We start from the raw sequence: 14,604 nt of genomic DNA on the forward strand, positions 1-14,604 counted from the left end.
AAACTCTCTCTGATGCTGTAGTCACACAGGCAAGGGAAGTTAAGGCAAGTTTTCACACATGATGGGTTCTTGACATGGAAGGGAAAAAAGAGGGGGCAGGAGGAGAATGACTGGTTTGTCTCTCTCTCCTATGCACCCTTCTTAAATGCAAACACACAAATGCACACACTTAGAGGGCACATACACACAAGCATGCTCACACACACACACACACACACACACACACACACCCTGAGACATACACACACAGCCCTCATACTAGATGCTAAATTGCCATGACCAGATTAAACCTCAATGAGAAAGCCAGGTTAAGATTAGCCAGTGGTAGATTCACTCTGCTCTGATGGCAAATGGAGATAACAAATATTGTTTTTGCTGTGAGTCACAGCCTCTCTCTGTAAACAAATACTGGAACAAATTGCTTCATTGGAAGAAATTGTGGAAGGTCTTATCAATTCACCACAGGGGTTTCTGGCTATAATTGGCATAATTGGTTGACGGAGCAGGTTGCAGACCATGATGTGGTGCAGTGATGCATTTTATGATCATGGCTTTAGGTGTATAGATTGCCCTTCAAGATATTTAAACAGACTGGGCAAGAAGTGAATTACTTATGCAAACAATGGACACTGTGGAGTACTGGTATTTTTTATTTTCTTTGGGAAATATTAACTTGTGTGCCTGATGACAAAAAAAAAGTTGAAGTAGGTCAGAGTGTATATTTCCTTATGGGATCGTCTGTTAATTCCCAGCAAGGTAAACAATCGTCTGATTACAGCATTTACAAAGAGTTAAGGAGAAACATCAACCAGTTTTTCCGGTGGATGATCTCACTCAAATTCCTTATCTGCCCCATGCATTTTGACCTTTTCTTCAACCCCTGTTGAGCTGCACAATACTGGCACAGTGCAGCTTTCTCTCAGAGCAGGTCACATCCTGCTGCATCCACCAGCTCTGATCACAGACCCAGAAGTCTCTACTTCACTGCTGCTGGGAAATGAAGCCTTTTTTTCTTGATGAGTAAACGGCACACAAAACTACAGCAAGAGTACTTAAAAATATTTGCTACCGTTCATTCTCTCCCACTTTTTCTTAAGGACTTTTTGAGAGATAGCAGCAGTTAAAAAATGGAACAGAAGCGTCTTTAGAAAATGCATTTCAAATGGCTTATCCAGCAGGTAGCCCCAGAGGACACCTCAGGGATAAACCTTGGCAAGAAAGAAAGATAGAGGGAAAGAAGTGAAATTGGAAAGAAGACACAGCCGTGACTAAAACAGTAGAAATACATAGAAAAAAAGTATCCTCTTAACCTGCCGACGCCTCTTCAGAGGAATCAAAGCACTGCATATCAGAATTCACTTTCTGAACGTTCGGCTGTGTTCTGGGTTTATTGAAAAAGACTTGATCTGCTGATGTCTCTTGCCCTAGACCGTCTCACATTTTGACAGCCAGGGCAGGTGATTTCTAAATTATTCACAACATTGTTAGACACTGTCCTAGTTGAGTTTTGTTGTTTCTTCTTGAAGTTGTTCTTGCATTTCAAGTAAACCTGTGGAATAGACATGTGCAGTATAAAAAGTTTTTTTTTTTTTGTAATTGAAACTAAACAAAAAAAGCTAACAAGTGAGAAAGTTGTCAAGGGGTTCGGCTGGACAACAGCTGTTAAGTTTTATCTTTGAGAGTGAAGGAAGGAACAAGAGAGCAGGATGGAGAGAGAGAGTGGTGAAGGCTGAAAAAGAAGAGAAAAAAAGAGGATTCAGCAAGTGGGTTTGGGGGGATTGAGAAGAGCTGAAGGAACTCTTCAACTTTCACTCTCATTCCCAGATGTGTTGTAGGCAAGACGTAGCCTTTGAAGAGCTGGTGGCAAAATAGGCAAAAATATGACTACACACACCCTTTCCACTTTCCCTCTTTCTAATACACTTCCTCCTTTTCCTCTCTCTTTCTTTTCACTCCTCCCTCTTTCAAACTCTCTCAACATCTCCCTCTCTTTATCTTTCTCCCTGGGCATCTCCGTTCCTTAGTGGCAAGCCCAGCTGGGGGGTTTCTGTGGTACCGCGAGTGAACCTTCACTGTCTCCTTCGGCAGGCAGCTGTCCCTGTACAACACACATACACGCGCACGCACGCACACGCACACACACACTGCACTTACTCATTCCTCCCCTGCTAACTTTGACTCATTAAATATATTCTTATATCACACCATGTTCTACTGTGAAATTGAGAAAACTCTAACAAAATGGAGTATCTTGTTTGTTTAGACTCACATTTTCAAATTAAAATAAAGTCCGTATGAGATTGTTTTTTAACAGCATAAGCAAAAAGGGACAGAAACCTACCATGAGCACCACTGCCATTCTACTTTAAAGCCACTAGAGGGAGCTTCTATTATTCTCTTGACCTCACAACATCAATGTTTTTCTTTAGTTCTGTGTCTCCAGTAAGGAGGCACAGTATAGTCAACGTTTCAGATTCTGTATGTCAGTAAGATCAGCTATCCTGCTGTTTTCTTTTCTTCTTTTAAATGTGGACAACATAATATCTAGCCTAAACAAAAAAAAGACATGCATGCAAATGTATATACATCCTTGTACTGATGCTCTGCCTCAAACACAATTACTGTTTTTTTATGTCTGTGTGATATCTGCTAGTGTGAGTCTCTGTGCATTTGCAGAGGTGATAATTTTTTACATTTGCTCAGAAGCTTGTGTATGGTGTAAAATGACATTAACAGAGTACACGCCTCAACATGCCTTCAATCAGCTTCCCAAATGTAATGAGTCATGTGGTCATCCTAACTTGATCAAAAACCGGGAGGAAATCTGCAAATAATTTATCATATCCTGTGGAGATTCATCAGTCACTCATGTCAAAAAGATGCTGAGCTGAAAATTAGACGGCGTATTCAGTCAACGTTGTTTTCCTAATAAGGACTGAAAGCAGGGTTTAGTCAGGATAGCTCGTATAATCTAAAGCATATTCTGTTTTATTCCATTCAGTATTTTGCCATACAAATAGTCAATGATGAAGATTGAGAACATATTTGAAAAAGCTGTATTTTTAAGTGCTTTGAAAAATAGTCATTCATTATTTGGTTAATGTATGCATAACACTTAAAACGTTGAAATATTTGTCCTCAATCTGAGAACTTTTTTCCCCCTGATTTATGTGCAGTTTATAGAAACACATGTATCTGTACCTCCTGTGCACCTCCGCCCTTTTGCATTTCATCAACCAGAAGAGGACTAATGTATATTGCCAGTTAATCATATTTTTCCATCTCTGCCCCTCCCTAATAGGACTGGGTTGACGTGACAGCATCCGAACTAGACTTCAAGAGTTGTCCTGCCACAACATTACATGATCTTCACTCTCTCGCAAAACGGGCTAGACCGAAGGGATTCGCTGTAATCTTTGCTTCTCCTCTCCTCCTCCTCCTCCTCTCCTCCTGGCCTTTTCCTGTGACAGGGCTGCCGATGATACAGATCCACTGTGACATTTTACATTGTGCTCCCTAATTGCAGCAGCTGATAGTGGGATAGCTCACCATACAGCTGCATATTTCCTCTTTTTTTTTTCCATCATTTGACTCTTTCTTTTTTTTTGTTGAGCTGACTGGCGTTGTCGTGTCTGCTAGTTCCGACTAATGGCATTGTTCACATATTGTCCGATATTATACATTAAGATGCTCCCCCTGAGTTACAACTTAATCTTAGACAGGATTTTTTTAACATTTCAAATATATATTGATTTAACTTAAACTTTGAACAGAATATTTTGTGTTCTTTTAAAACCCTCATTTGCCACATTTATAGAACTGGATAAACTATATTTCTGAGGCAAAGTGTATCTTTTAGCTGCTCTGGCGTTGTGTCCTCAAGTATCTCCCACAGCCCACGACTCCAAAACTGAAAGCCAGAATAAACCTGTGTGACAGATGCAGCCCTAATTATACAGTTGTTTTAAGACTGTCAGGTTGCTGCGAAAAGGGAGCCAGCCATTTGGGAAGGTGGAGGAGGAGGGGGATAGAGGGGGGGGGGCAATTTGATGGACGGACATTGTAACACCAGCATCTGGTGATATCTGCAGCTGCCGTATCATTTTCCCACTGCCAGCTTGCCAGCTAAATAAATATTGCCACGATCTGTCTTGTACTAGCGAGTGTAAATTACTTTAACACGTCAATAACTAGTTTACAATGATGTTTTTTCCTGCCATTTCAGAATATCTATTGATTTCACATTGCTGTTAAATGGCAGGAGCATTGTTTCCTTCACCCAGCATGTTGTTTTTCACAGGACTCACAATGAACTTGGCAGGAACATGAGATAAAGGGAAAACCTGCATTGATCATCTTTTGCACTTTATCTTTAAATACACAAAACATTTAATCTATTTTGCCCGGTGTCATAGGTAGTACATATTTTTGTTTGATGGCAAAAATAACCGTATTTCTTGATGTCTTATTTTTTATTTTTTTAAACCAGTATTCAGCCATATCTGAAAATGACTCTGTGGCCTTTACATGTGCACTTTTTTCTTATGTTCTTTCTTATTTTGCTGCTTGCTTGAATAAAGCTGATTATAAAAATTGTAGAAGATAAATAAGGATTGTTTTAATCAGTGTTACCAGCATAGATTTCTACTTCATGCTGAGTTTTAATATCATTCCCATAAGGAGAGAGAAATAATTAGTCAAGGAAATTGATTCAGAAAAAAACAATGTATGTGTTTGGTGTCAAAAAAGGCTAGGAAACACAGATTATATGGTATGTATTTAGCACCATATGAGACTCCATGTTGTTATTTTTACAGATATGCACATGTGTGCATCATGAAATGGGATGTATGCAACCAGGAAGCATCTCTGCAGGCATGCGTACACACTATATATTGTGTCTATTTTCATTCATATGGGTTCCTCCTCACAAGGACAGATGTTGGGAAACCCACAAAATCAGAGCTGTAGCCGCACTATAATCACTGCGATTTTAATCAAGGTCTCGCATTGTGACCCACTTATTTTCTCACAGTACTGATTGCACTGCAGTGCAGTGACGACTAGCATTACAAAACTCCAGCCTGTGATTAACCTTCACATGGTATTCATGTTCCCTAACCAGCATACAGTGAATCCTAATCCCAAAATTATACCCACTTGGAATGGAAAACCGCTCCCTTTTGTCAAATTTAAACATTCTCCCCTGTACTCCTTCCTTGATATGATACAATGATGATGACTGCTCTTTGCATATGAGCAAAGTATGTGTGTGTAATACTCAGCTGTCGTCTTCAATACATAGTTAGGGATGCACTGTGACTGTGACCTGCCTTTTTCTCTGTAGTTAAAGTTAAAATTTGATTTATCCTCAAAATTTGATACCAATAAAAGACACACACACACACACACACACACACACACACACACACACACACACACACACTCTGTTACAGCCTTTTGTGAAAAATAATCTAACCTTCTCAGCCATTTTCACCAGTATTATAATTTTCACATCAGTGATAATAAAGCAGATTGATTATTCATTCTCATGCTTCAACACCATTTAATTGTGTAGCTAGAACACTCCAACTTGGGGTCAGCAGGGCTCTCTCTCATTTACACGAAGATCCATCAACACACCCACATACACAACCCCCCCCCCCTTCCCCCCCGACACACACACTCTCTCTTGCTGACATATTCTCACCATACCTTCTTAAACATGCCCCAACTGGGTTTAACAAAAAAAAATATCCTATCAAACACACACTGTGCCTCATCACAGTCCCATCCCACTTTTTCCTTCAACATAACAATTAGTTCGCCGTAGGAGGTACGGAGCCCTGCTTGGCTGCAGTGATTTACTGTGGTTGGAGCAGGTTCCCTCTGTAAATGGATGCAGCAGTCAATAAAAAAACGACATCGCCAAACCATCACCTAATTTCCAGTTTATTCCCAATCAACACCCAAAGATTAAACACACTGATTGTTGTCAGACATCATTACTTTATATGTCAGGCAATTAATATGCCTTTCCAGCTCCCAATAGTTATTTTGCTAAACAGGTTGTCCAAAACGTATTTGTTACTATCTTGTGAAGATACTTTAGTGCTCATTAGAAACGTTTCAACATTTCTTAGCTGTTTGCTTATACCTTAAGGTTTCATACAGTATACAAAAATGTACTGTAGTTTTTGGAGTGAATATGTACAGGCAGTGACTCTGCACTACTAAAGGTAGTGTGACTAAATTTTTTATTTAAACCTTGATGGCTTGGATAAATAACTTTGACAGTTTTTTGTTTGGTATTTGTGAAATGTAATTGTGAGTGCTTTGGTGTTAAAATTGAAAATTCTAGTAAAGGGCTTGTACATTCTTATCATTTGACACCAATACAACCTAAACCATGCCTGTAGATCTTCAGCAGACTCTGCCCCTCACCTCTGCCCTCGTCCTGCTGGTTCCTCCTGTTCAGAAGCTAATAGATTGTTGTGGTTTCCAAGATCTGCTCCAGAAATGTTCTCATGTGGAGATCTTGTAAGAAGTGCCCTCAACTGGTCCCTCCGTCTGCCATTAGGCCTCTCCACACTTTTTATCCCTAGACCTCCGAGACCTCAAACTGCCAAATGAGTTGAATTATGGCCAGTTATGTGGAGTGGACCCGGAGTCACAGGGGAAAGGCCCTAGTCAGTGGAACTAACCACACTCCTGACTATTAAAAGGCAGCCTGACACTACCTCTTCATCTTCCCACCTGGTCTCGACGGCCTGCACTGCAAACCCATGTTCCCCCAGAGGAGAGACACAGCACAGCAAACTAACCAATAATCCAGGCAGCTAGCCAGTCTGTCGGTCAGGCAAGCAGGAAAGCAACCAAAGCAACAACCTCCTCCATACCCTAGCCAGCTCCTACATCATTATAATAAAACTGTTTATGGACTTCTTTTTGTTTTTAAGTAGTTTTTTTTCTTGCTTTTTTTAGCCATACATTTTTCTATATATATATATATTCACCTGTTTTTATCTGTCTCTTCCTTTTGTGTATTTCAATGTTTCTTCCTATTGCCCTGCTCAGCTAAGTTGACGGGGTTGTAGGGTTATAACCACACAAGGTTAATTGCAGCTAAAACAAACATGGTGGCCTAGACCCCTGCTACTGTATAAAAGAGGTTGAGGAAGTTAAGTATCCCTAACTAATTCCCTCTCAACGTCCGCATTTACACGGATGCTGATCATGTAGCCTATGAGACCACAATTTTTATCCCTCACAGGAAACACATGCATGCACATACATAACAACATACACTGAATTTGATCTGTCACAACAGGGGCATCAAGACATGATGGATACAGCCTCCCCCCCCCCCTCTCCTTTCTCCCTTTCTGCCTCTCTCCGGTAATCTTGATGCAGTGTGTAATGTTTGCTGTAGCCAACGGCTGAAATTGAATGAGTGATACAACCAGAGGTGCTGGGATTACCGTGGGCAGAATTGATGCTATCTATCCAATGATGTGTTATTTTGTGGAAGTGAGGCAACAAACTGGAGAGAGAAATGGCCATAGCACTCGGTATGATTTTACAGTTTAAGTGGTGAAAGACAAATAGAATAACAGCGATTCTCTAGTAGGGGTGGTAAATGGTTGAATAATTTTCCCTCGATTTCAGCTCGTTTATCTTTTCTACAGTCTCTCACAGGGCTTCGCATGGCAGCTTGAATGCTATTTATCCCTCTAGTCGACTCACAATTGCAGCATCAGCTAGCTCAGCGCCCATCTTTAGAGGTGAGGCAGGTTGCATCCAGTCTCTACTCCTCTAATAGGGTCGGCTCAGAGAAGGGTCAGAGGTAAACTAATGACATCTGCAATAGATGCTTCCTCCTCCAAGCCCAGGCTAAGGCTGAACAGGGGATGGACTTGTGGGAATAAAAGTGTGCTGCTTTAAGAATCAGCAGGCTGCACCCCGGTCAGACTCTAACCATTGAAAAGACTAAATTCAGCTCTTTCTGCCGGTCTGGGGCACAAGCTGAGGTTCCTGCGCTATTGTTGTGGGGTCAAGTGAAATCCGTCCAGATTGCTAGAGCAGCTGACAACCATTCATCAAAAATACAGCAACAGTTCAGTTCAGTAAAGCCATAAAGTTTTGCCTTTGTACGTAAAAGACTCTGGACTAAACTTTTAGTTGCTTACATTCACATCTTTCCATATAGGGATTTTGTGGGGGTGATTTGCTGTTATTCACACTATAAGAGGAAGTCCTTTAAATGTGAATTTTACTGCTATGAGAACCCTCTGCTTTACAGTATCTGTTCATGTTTATTAATTACACGTTTTGTGGGTGGTAGAGAGAGACTGCTGTTGGCTTTGACGAAAAAAAATGGATTCAGAAGGGCTATTTTTCTACCCTACATAAACAGCTGGCAGCATCCCATGCTTGCACAATTAATGGGCATCTAATTGGCAATAATCATTTTTACTTAAGCAAATTTGAAATAGGCAGTTGCACCTAACAAACAGCTGTTGTTAGAACCTTCTGGCAACATTGCGTGGATGTTTGAGGATGTGGTTGATCAATGCTTACAGGAGGTGGTCCATACATGAGCATTTAAATACCCAACTGTTGGCACACATCATTCACCTGAAATCCTATGCTTTGCATTTTCAAGTTGAGCACACTGAAGGATGTCAAAATATTAAAGTTTGCCTTCCAAAGTGTGTCTATTTTGTTGAAATATTTCAGTAAGGTTATCAACATTGCTCAGCAGTAACAATTTCTTTGTTTTTGCAAAAGTGAAGATTTTCTTTCTGAAAAGTCTTCAGTTGAAAGTAAACATGACAAATGTAGTACTTGAGATAAAAAGTTTACCAGGCACTTACTTTGTATCCTTTAGGTACATGTGCCAGAAAAACTTAACATTAGAAACTTAAGTTAAAGAGAGGGGTATCAATTTAAAGAGGCAGTTTAAATACAAAATAAAGAGAGGCAGTCTTATATTTTAACAAGGATGAGTTCTCTTTGGTGTCAAGGATTTTTCAGCCATATTGTTTTTATTGTACTAGGCAAACCCACCAAGGTCGTGTTTCCACAGTAAACTATGAAGAAGTATATAAGTGGCAGGAAGGACAGAGCCTTGTGGCTTGCAGGCAGTCAGCAAAGAATTAAAGAGAAAATTGTGCTTCGCCGTTTAACTCATCAAGCCACCAGTTACTTAGACTTAAAGCTTAATAGGATATGTAGGAAAATGTAAAACTCTGGTTCATTTGATAAAGGTACAGTGGATGTCTCCTCGACATTGGCTCCAGGATTCCAGATTTAATGCACAAATTAATTTACATGATCAAGTCTCCTCAGCTTTAAGCCTTCCCTTGATGAAAGGAAAGGTGAAATGAGTGAGGGGAAAGGGGGGAGAAAATGAGTGTGTGGGAAGCTAGAAAGTAATGTCAAACTGCCCAATTGTGAGGAGGGGAATGGATTAAAGGCATTGTTTGATCTGGAAGAGGAGGCACCCTCCATACACCCAGCTGCCATCTTATCTCGCCCCCCAACAGTGGTCTAATCTGTCGGTCGAGTACGCCTGCAAGTAATTTCTATCCGTCAGACAGACAATGCAGCTGCCACCTTGTTGTTCATCATGGATTACTGTAGTGTGCATCCTGCCCCGCCCCTACATAGACCCCTTACAAAGGACTTAATTGAATATCCGTCCATGGTTAATTTGTGCGTGTTCCATGTGTAAACACAAGCCATATAGAAATACATAGACTTGTTTTTCATATGCATGCACACTTCCTACAGTAAACACATGCCAGTACAGCCACTCAATCACACAAAGATGTTTGCCCTTACTCCCTATTGGAATTTTTTCTGAAGCTTCTTATTTAATTTTGTCTGTTGTTAAAGTCAGGTATTATTAGTTCAAATCCATATGGCTATACTGTAAACAAATTAAATGGGCAGGATTCAATTAACTCTGTCTGACCTAACATATAATTACATGAAAGCACAGAGTGAGAAGTGGGGAGATAATGGAGTTTTCTGCCCTTGAACTTTAACCCTTCTTTTCCCATTTGTTTATCAAATTAATTTAAGCCAGTAGATTTGTTATGCTTGGGCTTAAATACATATAATCACCCATTTTAACTTCATATTACACTTGTGCTTAAGCTAATTAATCCGCAATGTTTATCAAGCATAAACAGTGAAGGCTTTGCTTTATAATCAGCAACAGAAGTTCTTGTATAATGTATAATTGTTATGGCCCAAAATGCTAATTATTTAGTGCCATCACAATTGACTCATTGTCAAACACTCATCTTGTCCTTGGTTTTAGACAAACATTGGTGAATAACATTGAAAGTCATTGGTCTGAATGATGGCCCGTTAATTAGTTACTTGATTGGAAATTGGTAGCAGCTAAAAAATGAAGAATATTTTGATTATTAAAGATTTAAGAATAACCTGACAGTTTCGGAGAGAGAAAAAATTCTGAACATTTCCTTTTTAGAAAGTAACATTTCTCCAGTGTAAAGCACACTTCGTCCAGGATTTCTGAAGTGACAGCTGTGGTTCATCTCATATGATGATGTGTTAAACCAAACACTGCCCACATGTTTGTCTTAAACTAAGTAGCCCTAAACTGCTTGGACAGACAGCAGGCTGTTGCACTTTATGTATTTGTTTATTTTCCAGATAAGGGGCCCTCTTTTATGGATAAGCAGCTGACGCTCCCGCTCTGTCAAGCTGGGACAGGCTGAGCGAAGATAAAATAGAGTCTGTTAATCTGGTGCTGGTGAGCAGAAAGAGCGATGTTATTGACCTACGCTGGCAGCAATGTGTTTCAATTATACACCGCCATCCATTTGTCAGGCAAGGGGAGCTATTGGGGGGACACGGAGTTCAGGCCTGGGTTAGAGTCATTCTCCATCACTTATGATGTGTCTTTGGAAAGCACTTTAATTGAATTACCCAATTTATTCTTCAAGCAACAATGCCCTGGCCCACACCCATGACGTGAGACAATTAGATACAAGTTTAAAATCAGGCAGTTTGCATACTTCATCTTTCCATGGTGTACACAGGGAAGGAGACGGCTAACTTATGGTGGCTTCTTCCCCTCTTCATTCTGAATTAATTCTATTAATGTGAGAGGTGGGACTCTATCATGACAATTTGATTTTATGCTTTAAAGACTGCTTGTTGCACTGCTTCATGATACCTGTATTATAGTGGTGCTGCCTGTGCTTTACAACCCATATGTGCGCAATGTGCATTCTTCAGGATTACAGCTGATAATATGTTAGCACAAACCTCCCAATGCTTTGGCTAAGTGGGCAATACAGACTGTGATATATTGTGCTGTATAACCCACTAAAAGATAACTTCAGTTGATGTACAAGCAGTTTACACTTGACTAATGCTGAAACTTTGTGGGATTGTTGCTAAATGTTACCATCCATCATAACCCGTATGTGAAATGCACTGAGTGTAAAATGACGGCATCCGAATGTACACATCTGTCTTTTTAGTTAAAAACTGCTGCATGTGCAAAGCTCATTGCGAAAACTAAGGTGCAGTGATTGGGTCGAGTTTTTCCCCTTTGTTCACTGCTACAATCTTCTAAGCAGATTTCCTTGAATATTTTCCTGATATTTGCAAATTGCATGTGGTTGAGTGTGATTAATTCTAATCAAGTTCAATTTATTCTGGCTGAGCAGCTGGAAGAGGCCTAAGTGTTGCCTGTGTTCTGTCTGTGAGCTGTCTGACAAGATGGCCAGGCTGTCGATCACCTCATCTCAAGATCCAGGTGTGGGGAAGGTGCTTGTGTCAGACGCACATCGGCCTACTTGCTCTCTGGCCCGCACACCTGGCTGTTCACCAAACTCTGATTGTCAGTTCATCCATTTTCACAGAGACAACAAGTGTGCCTGTCTGCTCCCACTGTCTGTGTCTAATCAACAGTGTTGCTCTCCCGATATCTCCACAGCTCATCTTGTTAAGAGCGAAGAATAGTGGGTAAAACGTACCCTCTATAAGCATGTAATGTACACCAATTATGTTAATTAGCACTGTTGCAGATGGCCCACTCTTGATTGCATCTTTAGGATCAGGAAAGGCAGTCTGAAATTTGAATATGGGAGTCACGTGACACTCATTACTGCACAACCTCAACAAAATATCCTTTTGTCACTCGTCATCCATCTGTGCCGACTCTCTTTGACGGATGGGCCTCAGAAGAACTCTAGACAGCTAAAAAAAGTGGCAAAACAACAACAGGAAAACAGTATCCCAAGTTTTAATTAGCAGTTCCCTTGTTAAGTTTAATTTTGGTGTGTCTCAAGACAAAGAGCTACATGAGAAAGAAGTCAACAAAATGGGACACATCTGGCTATAGAGGATGATGTCCAGGATTTTGCCGTCATAAATCAAGTAATCCTAAAATAGACATGCTGAATAATTAAAGTCTATAGACTGGTTTAGAAATCGTACACTATACCTCATTGGGGTGTGGATAGCTATCCTCTCCTAGTGTGCTGGCTCCAGAGGCAGAATCCACTCCAAATGCCAGTCCTCTATGGGAACTGTGACATTAGACGTGTGCCAAGGTGCTCCATGTGTTAGAAAAGCATGTGCAGTCGGCTGTAAATTCATCATCCTCATCAGCCACGATGCTCTTTGTTCTGGCTATTGAGGCAAGGCAGTTTAGCCCCCTGTTTTCAGTTAGCCCATGCTGAAGTGAACCTCATGCTGATGTCCAAATGAATGGACTCCTTTCATATAGCTATGGCCATTGAACTCTAGAGACAGAATATAGCCTTAAGTCCTGCTACCTTTGTGGCAGGGGGTTCCTGCCGGGCATCATTCCTGTTTAGTGAATAAGTGGGGTAATTATGGTGCGGTTGGGGCCGTGCAGCAAATGTCACCAGCAGATAAACAGTAGGAGCAACCCTTCCGTAAAGGCCTGATTTATCCACCCTGGACCTCCTGTAGCCTGCAGACGAATTAGGAGCATTTGGGTGTAAAAAACAAACCAGCTTCTCTTGATTTCACTGGAGTTCAAGGATGCATATAATTAGTGAAACCATAGTTAGTAGATAAGCCTGGAGGTTAAACCTTGCTCTGTCACGCAGCAAGCCTCTCATGTTGGTGTAGAATGCAGGGATTAAAAAAATGATACGAGTAAAAAACTTTGCAAGAACTGCAACACGTACAAAAAGCACCTTCTGTTATCCTGAACGACTGATGGAGACTACAGGTGTAAAATAATCTCTCACACTTATGGTTTTATGTGTTGCTATTAGTGAGTGTGCCTTCTCCATTCCAAGTCCCCTCCTCTGATTATGTCTGATTGGTGGATGAAACCACATCCATTGCACTCCATTAAAGAGTGCCCACTCACGCATACTGCAGGGCGGCCTTTATAACATCATGAGCCTGGGGAAATGGGACAGCCAGCGAGCGTCATTCCATTACCTGCTGAAATGGATGCCCCTGTATCTTCTCCTTGATTAGCTTTGTCTCGAATAACAATGATAGCTTTAAGTGTGTCTAATTGAGGCTGGGCTCGCCCTCCCTCTCTGTGTAAAAGTGCTTACTCATTTTGTCTGTCCTTTTAATAATTACATTATCATTTTACGCCCCTGCCGGTTCCTTGGGATGTGGGCTGACGCTTGTGTTGAAGTGAAAGCTCATTATTGGAGCTGAATTATGTGCAGTTTATTGATCCCCATGGTGGATTATGGTGCTCTTAGTTAGTCTAGACAGAATAGTTAGCCAGATGACAGAGAGGAAACATAGAGGCCCCAGGGGAAAGATCCTCGGGCTCAGTTAGCAATTAATGCCTGCCAGGTAATGGAATTTAAGTTTACACTAAATCCACCATTGCCTTGACATTTGAAGTGCCTGATAAAAAAACATTAGCCTAATGAGACGGTTGAGACCAAGGGAGGCTTTATTTTACACACTTTCTTTTGTCCGTCCTTCTTCGTCCTAAACAAATGCAGATATACCCCTCTAACACCATCCTCTTATGATACAATTCTTAGCACAAAGGATTCACAACACCAAAAAAAAGTACAGTGATGCTTCTTACGATGTGTGTTGTGTTCCAAAACAGCCTGGAGCAGGTTTGATTGATAGGCTTTTTTGAGTCCATTTTCCAAAGGTTTTGCTAATCTCCATCTTAGGCTGGGTGATGCTGTTTGAGTGGTAGGAAAACGCCAATATGCTGAGTAAGAAGCCAAGCAGGACATTCATCTCTATAAAGCAGAGGGTCTTTTTAAAGGCTATCCATCATTATCTTGATGAACATTCCACATTACCAACAGCATCGCCTCCCTGCTATCCAAGGCCAGCAGCTGTTTGTCCTTCGATGGACTTGTGAGGACTTTAGTCACATGAAAAGTGAGGGCGGGGTGGGGGGAGTGTGCGTGTATAAACATCTCGTAATGCGCTAGGTATTAAAACATTTTTTTAAGTAGTAGTCGGGAAAGAAATTTCCTTTTGAAATGTTTTTGAAAAAAAACCAAACATACAAGAGTTGGAATATTGGAAAAAATGCATAAAAATCTGGTTGAAGATTAAAACAGATCATCAGTCTGATCAGAC

Source organism: Labrus bergylta, chromosome 2 (assembly GCF_963930695.1).
Source record: "Labrus bergylta chromosome 2, fLabBer1.1, whole genome shotgun sequence".
NCBI lineage: Eukaryota > Metazoa > Chordata > Actinopteri > Labriformes > Labridae > Labrus > Labrus bergylta.